At 42.2% G+C, this 15,862-nt stretch overlaps 1 protein-coding gene across 1 annotated transcript in view; it reads left to right on the top strand.

Moving 5' to 3' along the window:
• LOC311129000 (dual specificity calcium/calmodulin-dependent 3',5'-cyclic nucleotide phosphodiesterase 1A-like) overlaps window positions 1-15,862 on the top strand; it is a gene marked incomplete at both ends in the record, with an annotated part of 82,322 nt that overhangs the window by 28,265 nt on the left and 38,195 nt on the right. The gene's annotated exons all lie outside the window — the stretch shown is intronic.

Genomic DNA, 15,862 nt, shown 5'->3' with positions numbered 1-15,862 from the left:
AAACATGCTGTCAGAACGTTCTTTAATTACCTTAAAATAACTTATAATTTCCGTTCCCAGAACGTTAATAAAACCTCCCAGGAAAACTTTCAGGGAACCATAGTAAAACATTATCAGAAACTCCCTGCAACTTAAAAATGAACGTTCCCAGAACAGGCTAAATGTTCACTTCCGTTCTCAGGACGTTTAAAAAACGTTCAGTTTTACCAGTCAGGAAACCTATGGCTTCGTTTCCAGAACCAATGGGAAAACAAAAACGTACGTTCCCACAACTTCCAAGGAACCAAATGTGCTAGCTGGGTATGTTGCAGTAATCAAAGTCCTATCTCATGGCTTGATAATAATTCCCAGAGCTCTCGCTCGCTGTTATCACACACCCTCCAATATCAGTGTGTGTGTTGTGCGTGTGTAGGCTGTGTATGTGTGTGTGTGAGTAGGCTTTGTGTGTGAGTATGCTTTGTGTGTGTGCGTGTGTTTCAAAGGAGTAGGAAATAGAGTATACTAACTACTCCTGTCTGTTCTCTGTTGTGGTTATAGGGTCATTAGAAGCAGAACATTGTGGCATGGTTCATTGGCAGGGACCATTGTTACAGGCAGGTTGCTAATGGCTACTTACCATGTAAAACAGGAGGGAGGGCTGGTAAAGAGATGCAGCTGTGCAACACGTCCCTTTCACTGCAGAAAGATCACACCAGATAGACTTCAGAATTCAACGTTTGTCCAGGTCCCCAGGACATCGGGAGATGCCTTCAATACCGTCCACTATGGGCAATCTGAGCACATATTATCATCTAGTAGGCTCACGGCTTGCTATGGTGTTGTGGATGGGGCTAGAGGAAGGGCTTGAACCGCGTGCTTCGGCTGAAAGGATCGCAGGTTCAATCCCAGTGCTAGACACACGTTTTATTTTTTCTGTTTGAACCTTATCCCAAACCTTAATCCTTACCTTAACCAGTCGGAATTAATGCCTACACTTAACCATCAAGTTGTTTATGCATAAGCGTAATGTTTTTTTCTGTTTTAACAACCTTAACCCTGACATGGGGGTGAAGTGCTGCTGGAGTGCAGAAGAGCGGCGCTCCATCACTTTTTTCAATTTGAGAATACACAGAGCTGGTAAAACAATTTATGGAAAATTAATTTGGATAAATTCTATTTAATTATCACAAAAATTCCATGAAATACGATAGAATGACAAGCCAAATAAATATGTATAGCAGCCTAGCCCTAGAGGGTAAATGGTGCTTTCTTAGCTGTTTTCTCTCTGGCATAAAAAAGCTTGATTTTATGGCTATTTTAAAATGGATTTCCTGCAATTCTATGTAATAATGATTTATGTTCACTACTTGGTCAATTGATTTGATAGCATGTTTAATCTATGCAAATTAATTTTATGAATTGAAAGTTCACCTCTCCGGTTTCTTTTATTCTGTAATAGGGAATATTGTAGCCATGTATTCAAGCTAACCAAATCAACGTTTATTTATGATACAGCGTGTAAGCTCCAAAATACAATAAAATACCTAACTCGCAATAAAGGTGTCTTCACAAACAGTGCAATGACATTCATCTAGATGTATGTATTTACATTTAGGTTATAGCCTACAAATAGCTATACCATGTAGTCGTAGGTCTATTAGGCTATAGGCTACTGCTAATTATTGTTGTTTGTTCCTAGACTGGCCGAATGGCAGAGCTATCCTTCCGCTATCCTTCAGCACCACAAGTTGGTTCAACTTCTTTAACATCAGTGTGCGATCATGGCGCTGTCCTTTCAGCACCACGAAGGGCACTCCAATCGCTTAAAATGACATCTCATCAAGATCTGTTGCCTATGCCTAATAGTCCTACCCATCACTTATTATTATTATTATTATTATTATTATTATTATTATTACAAATAGAAGATTATCACTTCTCACAATGGTGCTCCTTCAGTAAAGTTAGATCAAAGCTGAATCAATGTCTCACAAGATCACATAATGATTCATTAGCATTTTACATAACAGAAACAAATATAATACCATAGCATAGTAGGACTATAACATTACTGTTACACCGGAAACCCCTCCTCATTTCTAATGAGATTTTAGGATGAAGCTGAATAGTAATAATATATATATCATGCACCAAAACTCAACAGAGTTGAAAACAAACAGATTGAAACAAAATATAAGAAAGGCTAATAGTTCGTTAACACCATCTGCTCTAATTCGCTCACGAAACAGTAATTCAAGAGATCAATGAAATGATTGGCATGAAGATTCAGTTTGGACGTTTCACCGGTACAACGTGAATAATTATCATTCACCACTGAAAGTGATGATGGCCTATTTTGAAATGAGGTAACCTATGCCTAACTTGGTGTTTGAGGGTATTAAAAATATAACATTTTGTTTAGACAATATGTATGGGCATAGGCAGAAGTTACGATTGGAGGATGCATTTAATGCATATTCTATAATTATAGACTATTCAGTTGGCTACATCTGTCGGTACAAACTTTGATTGAATAAATGATGATGTCAGTAACTAGTTTCCATCCAATTTGCGACAGACTTTCTTGCATATACATTAAATTCCCATGTACGGAATGAAAAATACAAGTTAAATGGGTTTCCATCGCATTTTCAACTCTACTGATGGTTTTATCACAAACACTGTTGCGTCATATAGCAAATGTGCCCACTCCGGTCTTGGCACATGCACTCTAGCCAACAGCTCCTAGGCATAGTGCGGGATGGCTACTTACATTATGAGATTATTATGGATAAGAGCGATATTATTTGTATTTGTCAAACGGCAACCAAACATCGATCATCATGTCACCAGAATAAGACCCTCGATATGTATTGGAGAGGAGCACCAAGCTCAGCACCTTGCACATTCACCACCCTGTGAAGTTCATCATCATTTTTTTCATCTGTAGCCTAATAAACTGCATGCTTACCCGAGTCGTAGTGGGAGGACCACACAACATATCATCGTGTGACTAAATGTTTACTTCGATATGAGTTTATTATGTCAATATTTGCGCATAAAGGTGTTTCCACCACAATTTCTCGCATAATTATAGACACAAAAAGATCCCACCATGTCGAACGAACAAATTGTCTATTGGCATTTACACTGAACAAAAATATAAATGCAACATGCAACAATTTCAAAGATTTTACTCAGTTACAGTTCATAGAAAGAAATCAGTCAATTGAAATAAATGCATTAGGCCCTAATTTATAGATTTCACATAACTGGGAATACAGATATGCATCAGTTGGTCACAGATACCTTAAAAAAAAGCGTAGGGAAGTGGATCAGAAAACCAGTCAGTGGTGGGACCCCCATTTTCCTGATGTAGCTTGACACATCTCCTTCGCATAGATTTGATCATGTTGTTGATTGTGGCCTGTGGAATGTTGTCCCACTCCTATTCAAGGGCAGTGTGAAGTTGTTGGATATTGGAGTGAACTGGAACACACTGTCGTACACATCAATCCAGAGCATCCCAAACATGCTCAGTGGGTGACATGTCTGCTGAGTATGCAGGCCATGGAAGAACTGGGACATTTTCAGCTTCCAGGAATTGTGTACAGATCCTTGCAACATGGGGCCGTGCATTATCATGCTGAAACATGAGGTAATGACGGCAGATAAATGGCACGACAATGGGCCTCAGGATCTCATCATGGTATCTCTGTGCATTCAAATTACCATCGATAAAATGCAGTTGTGTTCGTTGTCCGTAGCTTAGGCCAGCCCATACCATAACCCCACCGCCACCATGGGGCACTCTGTTCACAACGTTGACATCAGCAAACCACTCTCCCACACAACGTCATACACTCTGTCTGCTATCTGCCCGGTACAGTTGAAACCGGGATTCATCCGTGAAGAGCACCCTTCTCCAGCGTGCCAGTGGCCATCGAAGGTGAGCATTTGCTCACTGAAGTCTGTTACGATGCCGAACTGCAGTCAGGTCAAGACCCCGGTGAGGACAACGAGCACGTAGATGAGCTTCCCTTAAACAGTTTCTGACAGTTTGTACAGAAGTTCTTTGGTTGTGCAAACCCATAGTTTCATCAACTGTCCGGGTGGTTGGTCTCAGACGATCCCGCAGGTGAAGAAGCCGGATGTGGAGGTCCTGGGTTGGCGTGGTTACAAGTGGTCTGCGGTTGTGAGGCCAGTTGGACGTACTGCCAAATTCTCTATAACAACGTTGGAGGCGGCTTATGGTAGAGAAATGAACATTAAATTATCTGGCAACAGCTCTGGTGGACATTCCTGCAGTCAGCATGTCAGTTGCACGCCCCCTCAAAACTTGACACATCTGTGGCATTGCGTTGTGTGACAAAACTGCACATTTGAGAGGCCTTTTATTGTCCCCAGCACAAGCTGCACCTGTGTAATGATCATGCTGTTTAATCAGCATCTTGATATGCCACACCTGTCAGGTGGATGGATTATCTTGGCAAAGGAGAAATGCTCATTAACAGGGATGTAAACAAACTTGTGGACAAAATGAGAGAAAAAAGCTTTTTGTGCACAAGGAAACTTTCTGGGATCTGCTTTTTTGATGTATCAAATACTTATGTCATGCAATAAAATGCAAATTAATTACTTTCAAATCATACAATGTGATTTTCTGGATTTTTGTTCTAGATTCCGTCTCTCACAGTTGAAGTGTACCTATGATAAAAATTACAGACCTCCTACATGCTTTGTAAGTAGGAAAACCTGCAAAATCGGCAGTGTATCAAATACTTGTTCTCCCCACTGTATATATTGTACAATCCAGGTGTGCAAAGCTCTTAGAGACTTACCCATAATTACTCACAGCTGTAATCGCTGCCAAAGGTGATTCTAACATGTATTGACTCAGGGGTTTGAATACTTATGTAAATTAATTTTTTCTGTATTTCATTTTCAATAAATTTGCTAACATTTCTAAAACCATGTTTTCACTTTGTTATTATGTGGTATTGTGTGTAGATGGGTGAGACAAAAAATATATTTAATCCATTTGAATTCAGGCTGTAACACAACAAAATGTGGAATAAATCAAGGGGTATGAATACTTTCTGAAGGCACTGTACATTTATCCCCCCTCGGACAAACGTTGAATACTTAATTAAGACTGAGATCTTGTTGCTCTCTGCTCTCACAGTCACCCAAGGCACATCAATATTTAGCAGCCACTTCACTTCATAAACTGCTGTTTTAAAGATGTGTTAAAGCACTTGTTTCTCAGGGGTAGGAAGTGTTCTCACATTGTTGAGAATGAATCTGCACTGAGTCTGACAGTCTGAAATTCCCAAGTCCATCTACTTTACGTCATGGACTGTATAGACAAATTATTATCATTTTCCAACAATGCAGTTCAAGAAATAGAGCTAAGAAAATCTTTACTAAATAAACTAAAGTAAAAAAAAATGAAAAAAGTAACACAATAAAATAACAATAACGTGGCTATATACAGGGGGTACCGGTACCGAGTCAATGTGCGGGGGTACAGGTTAGTGAAGGTAATTTGTACATGTAGGTAGGGGTAAAGTGACTATACATAGATAATAAACAGCGAGTAGCAGCAGTGTAAAAACAAAAGTGTGTGTGTGGGGGGGGGGGGGGGGGGGTCAATGTAAATAGTCCTGGTGGCCATTTGATTAATTGTTCAGCAGTCTTATGGCTTGGTGATAGAAGCTGTTAAGGAGCCTTTTGGACCTAGACTTGGCGCTCCGGTACCACTTGCCATGCGGTAGAAGAGAGAACAGTCTATGACTTGGGTGACTGGAGTCTTTGACAGTTTTTTGGCCTTTCCTCTGACACCGCCTAGTAATTAGGTCCTGGATGGCAGGAGGCTTGGCCCCAGTGATGTACTGGGCCGTACACACTACCCTCTGTAGCGCCTTACGGTCGGATGCCGAGTAGTGGCCATACCAGGTGGGGATGCAACCGGTCAGGATGCTCTCGATGTTGCAGCTGTGGACACCAAGGAACTTGAAATCTCGACCCACTCCACTACAGCCCCGTTGATGTGAATGGTTGCGTGTTCGGCCCTCCTTTTCCTGTAGTCCACAATCAGCTCCTTTGTCTTGCTCACATTGAGGGAGAGGTTGTTTTCCTGGCACCATACTGCCAGGTCTCTGACCTCCTCCCTATAGGCTGTCTCATCGTTGTCGGTGATCAGGCCTACCGCTGTTGTGTCGTCAGCAAACTTAATAATGGTGTTGGAGTCGTGCTTGGCCACGCAGTCGTGGGTGAACAAGAGGTACAGGAGGGGACTAAGCACGCACCCCTGGGGGGCCCCCGTGTTGAGGATCAGCGTGGCAGATGTGTTGTTGCCTACCCTTACCACCTGGGGGCGTCCCGTCAGGAAGTCCAGGATCCAGTTGCAGAGGGAGGTGTTTAGTCCCAGGGTCCTTAGCTTAGTGATGAGCTTTGTGGGCACTATGGTGTTGAATGCTGAGCTTTAGTCAATGAACTGCATTCTCACATAGGTGTTCCTTTTGTCCAGGTGGGAAAGGGCAGTGTGGAGTGCGATTGCGTCATCTGTGGATCTGTGGAGGCGGTATGCAAATTAGAGTGTGTCTAGGGTTTCCGGGATGATGGTGTTGATGTGAGCCATGACCAGCCTTTCAAAGCACTTCATGGCTACCGACGTGAGTGCTACGGGGCGGTAGTCATTTAGGCAGGTTACCATCGCTTTCTTGGGCACAGGGACTATGGTGGTCTGCTTCAAACGTGTAGGTATTACAGACTCGGTCAGGGAGAGGTTAAAAATGTCAGTGAAGACACTTGTCAGTTGGTCCGTGCATGCTCGGAGTTCACGTCCTGGTAATCCGTCTGGCCCTGTGGCCTTGTGAATGTTGACCTGTTTAAATGTCTTGCTCACATTGGCTACGGAGAGCTTGATCACACAGTCGTCTGGAACAGCTGGTGCTCTCATGCATGCTTCAGTGTTGCTTGTCTCGAAGTGAGCATAAAATAAATGTAGCTCATCTGGTAGGCTTGCATCACTTAGCAGCTCGCGGCTGGGTTTCCCTTTGTAGTCCATAATAGTTTGCAAACCCTGCCACATCCGACGAGCGTCAGAGCCGGTGTAGTAGGATTCAATCTTAGTCCTGTATTGACGCTTTGCCTGTTTGATGGTTTGTCTGAGGGCATAGCGGGATTTCTTATAAGTGTCCGGATTAGTGTCCCGCTCCTTGAAAGCGGCAGCTCTAGCCTTTAGCTCGGTGCGGATGTTGCCTGTAATCCATGGCTTCTGGTTGGGATATGTACGTACAGTCATTGTAGGGATGACGTCGTCGATGCACTTATTGATGAAGCCGGTGACTGAGGTGGTATACTCCTCAATGCCATTGGATGAATCCCGGAACAAATTCCAGTCTGTGCTAGCAAAACAGTCCTGTAGCATAGCATCCGGGTCATCTGACCACTTCCGTATTGAGCAAGTCACTGGTACTTCCTGCTTTAGTGGTGGCTGCATCATGTTATGGGTATGCTTGTAAGCGTTAAGGTCTGGGGAGTTTTTCAGGATAAAAAATAAACGGAGTGGAGCTAAGCACTGGAAAAATCCTAGAGGAAAACCTGGTTCAGTCTGCTTTCTACCAGACACTGGGAGATTAATTCAGCTTTCAGCAGGACAATAACCTAAAACACAAGGCCAAATATACATTTGAGTTGCTTACCAAGACGACATTAAATGTTCCTTAAATGGGCTTAAATCTATGGCAAGACTTGAAAATGGCTGTCTAGCAATGATCAACAACCAACTTGACAGAGCTTGAAGAATTTGATAAAGAATAATGTGCAAATATTGTACAGTCCAGGTTTGCAAAGCTCTGAGGCTTACCTAGAAAGACTCACAGCTGTAATTGTAGTGTGTCATTTCAATCATTTGTGCGGTATTAAAAAAGATTCAGTCATGTAAAATGATGTAGAATTGCATGAAATGCGTTTATAAAAAGGCCACATTTTCCTGGACCCTAGGCTACAAAACAAATCCCTATGTGTGCAACTTCTGCAAGCTTCTCTACACTACTGCTCTATGCCACTACACAAAAGCGATGATAATGTATCCAATGCTTTATTATAAAGGAGATTTGCTTTTCATGTGTTCCGGTACCTCAGAGCCCCCCAGGTCACCCCCCTATCGCGCTCACATTTTGTTCTGGCATCGCCCGATTTTTCAAATTAAGCACTGGTTGCAACTGTAAAACAACATTAATAATTTTATTGAATTACTCTAACTTTGTTATGAGTTCCTTCATTTAGCCAGGGACCGAGCAGAGACTGCTATAATTCTTTGTAGATTTTAGCTAAGACAAAGAACGAACAGTTTCCTTCTATGGTTAGAAAAGTTCAGGCTCCAGTTTTCATGGTTTATTTCTGTACTAAAACTAGCACGCATGAAGCACATGTTGCTTGGCTATTGTATAACAGAAAACAGCTGACTGGTTGTCATTAGGCCTTTTGTATCATCTGGGTTTGAAGCAAAGCACCAAAGTATATTGGGTATTTCTTTTTATCATGTCATAACGGCAACTTCTGACCTTGTACTTTTATTGCCAGCTGTGAGTTTCTGTATGATTTGTTTGGTGTAACTCCTGGACTCTTGGAAAGCTGATCTATATGGTTTGTTTGGTGTAACTCCTGGACTCTTGAAAAGCTGATCTGTATGGTTTGTTTGGTATAAATCCTGGACTCTTGGACAGCTGATCTGTATGGTTTGTTGTAGCTGCACTGCACCATTGGGAATGATAAGAACTTCTGACATGCTTTGTTTCGTATTAATATTCCCCCTATTTAAAGTAGTGATGTATGCTGTGGCTGTGGCATTGCATGCCAAATAATATCCACATAAATTAACTTCCCTGTCTGTCTCAATGTGCTACAGTCGGACCAATTAGGAGATGTGTGTGTGGTGTTATGATATAATTCACATCAGCTGTCAGGACTACAGATGGTTATGATCAGAGAGAGAGTGAGAGGCCTCTGACAATTCCCCTAGAAAGAGCATCATCTGTTTTTCATATGGCCGTATATGTGTGTGTGTGTGTGTCAACTCTGAAACCATTGACCTTATGGCCTGCTCTTCAACTTACAGTACAGCACTCAGAATAGTCATCTGCTATGATGGGAGTATGGGGAACTGCTGGTTGTGTGTGGGTGGTTGACGTGTGATACTGTGGTGACGTGGGACTTGTGTCAAGCTTCACAGTAGGTTATTCCTCTCTCAGATGGTACAGTACACTTCTCCTGTTAGTCTTTCAAGTCCTCACAGTCAATGTTTGTCTTAATATTTTTCACATCCCATTATATCAAGTGTATTTGTTTATTTCCAGTAAAGTGTATGGAGTCTTAGCCCTCCTATCACATGTAGAACAGAAGGATGATAACACAACGGGAGGGGAGAGAACTAGTGATGTTATGTTTGATACCGGAGGTCCGAGGCATGCATTGAAATCGCTAAGCAGTTTACTTCAAAGCATTGTGCCGATGCCCGTATCAGAAGCACGTGATCAATGACGTCCAAATCTTTGTTTCGTCGAACAACCACCTGATTGGTTTGGTATTGGTTTTGGTACAAGACAAAAAGGCTGCGCAGCGCAGGTGCAACGGTGTGTGAGGACGTGATCTATAATAATTTGGCTGCTCTAAATTCTTTTGACCAGCAGGTGCCACTAGTGTACACTGTATTGATCAAAGACTTGAGTAATTAACCTATTTTGGACACAATTGGCTGGAAAGCCTCAATGCTTCAGGAAGCTTCGTTTACCCATCACCAGGGAGAGCAGGATGTGAACAGAGGTGAGGGAGTAGGAGGGGATTTATTCTTCATTAACCTCCTGTCTCCTGACTACATGCTCTCTGTTGCCTTGTGATCAGAGCCATGCATGGTTCTCTCTCTCAGACATCGCTATACACACTAATAAATGTTTTTCATACAAATCAAATAAAATAAAATTTTATTGGCCACATGTGCCGAATACAACAGATGCAGACATTACAGTGAAATGCTTACTTACAGCCCTTAACCAACAGTGCATTTATTTTTAATTAAAAAAAGTAGAATAAAACAACAAAAAAGTGTTGAGAAAAAAAGAGCAGAAATAAAATAACAGTAGGGAGGCTATATATACAGGGGGGTACCGGTGCAGAGTCAATGTGCGGGGGCACCGGCTAGTTGAGGTAGTTGAAGTAATATGTACATGTGGGTAGAGTTAAAGTGACTATGCATAAATAATTAACAGTGTAGCAGCAGCGTAAAAAGATGGGGTGGGGGGGCAGTGCAAATAGTCCGGGTAGCCATGATTAGCTATTCAAGAGTCTTATGGCTTGGGGGTAGAAGCTGTTGAGAAGTCTTTTGGACCTAGACTTGACACTCCGGTACCGCTTGCCGTGCGGTAGCAGAGAGAACAGTCTATGACTAGGGTGGCTGGAGTCTTTGACAATTTTGAGTGGTCTGCTATGGTGGTCTGCTTGAAATATTACAGACTCAGTCAGGGACATGTTGAAAATGTCAGTGAAGACACTTGCCAGTTGGTCAGCACATGCTCGGAGTACACGTCCTGGTAATCCGTCTGGCCCTGCGGCCTTGTGAATGTTGACCTGCTTAAAAGTCTTACTCACATCGGCTACGGAGAGCGTGATCACATAGTTATCCGAAACAGCTGGTGCTCTCATGCATGCTTCAGTGTTGCTTGCCTCGAAGCGAGCATAGAAGTGGTTTAGCTCGTCTGGAAGTCTTGTGTCACTGGGCAGCTCGCGGCTGTGCTTCCCTTTGTAGTCTGTAATAGTTTTCAAGCCCTGCCACATCCGACGAGCATCAGAGCCAGTGTAGTACGATTCAATCTTAGTCCTGTATTGACTCTTTGCCTGTTTGATGGTTCGTCGGAGGGCATAGCGGGATTTTTTATAAGCGTCCGGGTTAGAGTCCCGCTCCTTGAAAGCGGCAGCTCTACCCTTTAGCTCAGTGCGGATGTTTCCTGTAATCCATGGCTTCTGGTTGGGGTATGTACGTACGGTCACTGTGGGGACGACATCATCGATGCACTTATTGATGAAGCCAGTGACTGATGTGGTGTACTCCTCAATGCTATCTGAAGAATCCCGGAACATGTTCCAGTCTGTGCTAGCAAAACAGTCCTGTAGCTTAGCATCTGCGTCATCTGACCACTTTTTTATTAACCTAGTCATTGGTGCTTCCTGCTTTAGTTTTTGCTTATAAGCAGGAATCAGGAGGATAGAGTTATGGTCAGATTTGCCAAATGGAGGGCGAGGGAGAGCTTTGTATGCATCTCTGTGTGTGGAGTAAAGGTGGTCTAGAGTTTTTTTTCCTCTGGTTGCACATTTAACATGCTGGTAGAAATGAGGTAGAACGGATTTAAGTTTCCCTGCATTAAAGTCCCCGGCCACTAGGAGCGCTGCCTCTGGATGAGCGTTTTCCTGTTGACTGATGGCCTTTATACAGCTCATTCAGTGCAATCTTAATGCCAGCATTGGTTTGTGGTGGTAAATAGACAGCTATGAAAAATATAGATGAAAACTCTCTTGGTAAATAGTGTGGTCTACAGCTTATCATAAGATACTCTACCTCAGGCGAGCAAAACCTCGAGACTTCCTTAGTATTTGATTTTGTGCACCAGCTGTTGTTTACAAATATACACAGACCGCCACCCCTTGTCTTACCGGAGTCAGCCGTTCTATCCTGCCGATGTAGCGTATAGCCCGCTAGCTGTATGAAATCCATGTCGTCGTTCAGCCACGACTCTGTGAAATATAAGATATTACAGTTTTTAATGTCCCGTTGGTAGGATAACCGTAATCTTAGATCATCCAATTTATTCTCCAATGATTGAAGATTGGCTAATAGGATTGATGGGAGCAGCAGTTTACTCACTCGCCGTCGGATCCTTACAAGGCACCCCGACCTACGTCCACGATATCTCCGTCTCTTCCTCATGCGAATGACGGGGATTTGGGCCTTGTAGGTGTCTGTAGGATATCCTTCGCGGCCGCCTCGTTGAAGAAAAAATCTTCGTCCAATACGAGGTGAGTAATCACTGTCCTGATATCCAGAAGCTCTTTTTGGTTATAAGAGACGATGGCAGAAACATTATGTACAAAATAAATTACAAATAACGTGGAAAAACACACATTATAGTACAATTGGTTAGAGGGCTGTAAAACGGCAGCCATCTTCTCCGGCGCCATCATCAGTGCCAAATAAGGGTTCTTTAGCTTGTACAAAAGCCGAAGAACATAGGCACATCCAGGTACTTTTTGCAGGTGCTGGTGTTATAGGTGAACTCATGAAAAATAAAAAGGAAAACGCTGCACACTGCTGCTCATGCTCCCAGGTGATTTCAACCGTTAGGTCTTCATCAGGCATCCATATCCCAGATGGAGGTGGAAGGTCGTGTATATGGGGGCAATGCTTAGGGACATTACTTCCGGAAATAGGAAGTAAAAAGATATACTACAGGTTCAATGTATCGAAATGTAGTATATACACAATATTCAATTATTGTAAAGAAAAAAACGTCACAATAGTTTGGACATTTTGGAACTATGAAAACGGTTTTATGTCGAATTCCTCATTAACCATAGCAGATCCCTTTTTGGTGCCATATAGAACACTTTTTTAAAGGTTTTATAACGAATCATGATCATAAGGTTCTAAATGGATCCTTGATGATGCTATAAAGAACCCTTTCCTAAGGTTCTACAAAGAACCATTAAAAAAAGGTTATATAATGATGCGGTAAAGAGGTCAATCGAACTCGATCAAAACAATGGAATTGCCATGGAAACGCGTGGGGGAAGGGGCCATGGGGGAAAGAAAGCGAGTCTCCCCATTGCCCCCCAGCAAAATGAGTCTACATGTAGGCTAATGTTTATATGTGTATTTCACACTATGTTGAGGTATAATGTATAATGCTTGTACATTATACCTCAACATAGGGACTAAAAAGGGACAACTTCTAAATGTTATGGCAGCGAAAACAGCCAAAAATATCTAAATCGGACTTAAGTAACCACATTGTGGGCCTGTTACAATACATCTTAGTCATTTAGCAGACGCTCTTATCCAGAGCGACTTACAGTTTTAGTGAGTGCATACATTTTTCATACTGGCCCCCCCCGTGGGAATCGAACCCACAACCCTGGCGTTGCAAGCGCCATCCTCTACCAACTTAGCTACAGGAGGCCAATACATAAATCATGATGGATTTGACAAATATACACAATGTTAGAACAGATTTGTTGAATGTACGCCTATCTGGTGAATGGAACATCTGCGTTCCATTGACTCCTTTACCACATCTATGGCACCAAAAAGGGTTCTGCTATGGTTACAACCTTTTTTGGCGCTATATAGAACCCTTTTTATTGGTTCTTTAAAGAACCATTCTCAATCACAAAGGTTCTACAAAGAACCTTTTGAAGAACCATACAGGGTTTTGTCTTCTAGTTAGGGACGGATCGAAATGTACAGAATGGTTACCTGGAGGAATATGGGGGAGGGTCATGCTTTTTTAATATCAGTCAAGGGGAGGCTTTAGTATAAAAATAAAAAAAATCTAGTCCAGGGGAAGGTCATGTAATTTGTAATTGATGAAATTTCAATATTCCTCAGTGTTTTAAATTAGTTGCTTATTAGGCTATACAGTGAGCTCCAGAAGTATTGGGACAGTGCCAGTTTTGTTGTTGTTTTGGCTCTGTACTGCAGCACTTTGGATTTGAAATGATACAATGATTATGAGGTTAAAGTGCAGACTGACAGCTTTATTTGAGGGTTATGTTCATCCATATTGGTTGAACAGTTTAGAAATTACAGCACTTTTTGTACATAGCTCTTCATTTTAGGGACCAAAAGTATTGGGACAAAAAGTTAAGTATTCGGTTCTATATTCATAGCATGCAATGACTACATCAAGCTTGTGACTTTACACATTTGTTGGATGCATTTGCTGTTTGTTTTTGTTGTGTTTCAGATTATTTTGTGACCAATAGAAATGAATGGTAAATAATGTATTGTGTCAATGGAGTCACTTTTATTGTAAATAAGAATAGAATATGTTTATTCTACAGTAATGTGGATGCTACCATGATTATGGATAATCCTGAATTAATCGTGAATAATGATGAGTAAGAAAGTTACAGAGGCATAAATATCATACCCCCCCAAAATGCAAACCCCTGTTATTGTGATAGTTTAGCATGTCTTGGGGGTATGATATTTGTGCGCAGACTAGACTATAGCCTAAGTTCTGTTCAGTTTGAGAAGGAGAGCACGAAGATGAGAAAGAGGACCGGAGGTCAACTTTGATAATTGATTTGATTAAAAACAATATGTTTCCTGCCCTGATGTATTTATCAGAGTTATTGACCTCACAATAAGCCAGATTCAAGTAACTTACATTGTGGTGCTGAAACTTGAAGCAGCAGCCGCAGCACAATCAATCGGAAATGGAAAGCTCATGGTGCTGAAAGTAGGCAAATTCAAGTAGGCATAATTAATTTAAACCGTCTTCATTTTAATTAGACTTGACTAACAACAAGAGGGCTTTGTGTTAGAGCCTATTTCTTCCTATTTAAGAAATAAGAGGTAGGCCTACCTGTTTGACAGACGAAATTAGGCTATAGGCTGCTACAGTGGGGGAAAAAAGTATTTAGTCAGCCACCAATTGTGCAAGTTCTCCCACTTAAAAAGATGAGAGAGGCCTGTAATTTTCATCATAGGTACACGTCAACTATGACAGACAAAATGAGAAAAAAAATCCAGAAAATCACATTGTAGGATTTTTAATGAATTTATTTGCAAATTATGGTGGAAAATAAGTATTTGGTCAATAACAAAAGTTTCTCAATACTTTGTTATATACCCTTTGTTGGCAATGACACAGGTCAAACGTTTTCTGTAAGTCTTCACAAGGTTTTCACACACTGTTGCTGGTATTTTGGCCCATTCCTCCATGCAGATCTCCTCTAGAGCAGTGATGTTTTGGGGCTGTCGCTGGGCAACACAGACTTTCAACTCCCTCCAAAGATGTTCTATGGGGTTGAGATCTGGAGACTGGCTAGGCCACTCCAGGACCTTGAAATGCTTCTTACGAAGCCACTCCTTCGTTGCCCGGGCAGTGTGTTTGGGATCATTGTCATGCTGAAAGACCCAGCCACGTTTCATCTTCAATGCCCTTGCTGATGGAAGGAGGTTTTCACTCAAAATCTCACGATACATGGCCCCATTCATTCTTTCCTTTCTTTCCTTTATTCGTCCTGGTCCCTTTGCAGAAAAACAGCCCCAAAGCATGATGTTTCCACCCCCATGCTTCACAGTAGGTATGGTGTTCTTTGGATGCAACTCAGCATTCTTTGTCCTCCAAACACGACGAGTTGAGTTTTTACCAAAAAGTTCTATTTTGGTTTCATCTGACCATATGACATTCTCCCAATCCTCTTCTGGATCATCCAAATGCACTCTAGCAAACTTCAGACGGGCCTGGACATGTACTGGCTTAAGCAGGGGGACACGTCTGGCACTGCAGGATTTGAGTCCCTGGCGGCGTAGTGTGTTACTGATGGTAGGCTTTGTTACTTTGGTCCCAGCTCTCTGCAGGTCATTCACTAGGTCCCCCCGTGTGGTTCTGGGATTTTTGCTCACCGTTCTTGTGATCATTTTGACCCCACGGGGTGAGATCTTGCGTGGAGCCCCAGATTGAGGGAGATTGTCAGTGGTCTTGTATGTCTTCCATTTCCTAATAATTGCTCCCACAGTTGATTTCTTCAAACCAAGCTGCTTACCTATTGCAGATTCAGTCTTCCCAGCCTGGTGCAGGTCTACAATTTTGTTTCT

The sequence above is a fragment of the Coregonus lavaretus genome (assembly GCF_964263955.1).
Source record: "Coregonus lavaretus genome assembly, chromosome: 5".
Taxonomy (NCBI): Eukaryota; Metazoa; Chordata; class Actinopteri; order Salmoniformes; family Salmonidae; genus Coregonus; species Coregonus lavaretus.
The sequence above is the reverse complement of the archived record's forward strand: the minus strand, read 5'-3'. Positions and strand labels throughout refer to the sequence as shown.